The 374-nt window shown below is 59.4% G+C and overlaps 1 protein-coding gene across 1 annotated transcript in view; it reads right to left on the bottom strand.

The window, feature by feature from the left end:
• LOC104499082 (bromodomain-containing protein 4-like) overlaps nucleotides 1–374 on the bottom strand; it is a gene marked incomplete at its 3' end in the record, with an annotated part of 8,203 nt that overhangs the window by 932 nt on the left and 6,897 nt on the right. The gene's annotated exons all lie outside the window — the stretch shown is intronic.

The following is a 374-nucleotide window of genomic DNA, read 5'->3' as shown; positions in this document are numbered from 1 at the left end:
TGGGTTTGTTCCAAGTCTGAGCACACTGATGGCCAGGGGAGGCCCGAGGACAGGGATGAGCTCACAGATCTTGATTGTTATCTCCTTCATCCTGAACTCCCCCTCGTTAGAGCTCAACCCCCAACAGCTCCTCTTTGCCGGGGGTTGACATTCAGCTCCCGCCTCCCCCTCGAGTCAATGGCCGACAAGGGGCAGGGACTGGTGCGGCACCTCGGCTCTTGATTTCAGACCCACGGCTCCAAAAAAGGGAGAGGGGGAAATTGGGAGTCAAAGACTTGAGATCCTTGAACTGAGAGAGTCACCGACCCCTCAGGGGTGGGAAGAGCTGGGAGCTGCTCCAGAGCCACCAGTGCCCCAGCAGCGGCAGGGCCCCA

The sequence above is a fragment of the Buceros rhinoceros genome, unplaced genomic scaffold, assembly GCF_000710305.1.
Source record: "Buceros rhinoceros silvestris isolate BGI_N320 unplaced genomic scaffold, ASM71030v1 scaffold33088, whole genome shotgun sequence".
NCBI lineage: Eukaryota > Metazoa > Chordata > Aves > Bucerotiformes > Bucerotidae > Buceros > Buceros rhinoceros.
This window is presented reverse-complemented; position numbering and strand designations above follow the sequence as displayed.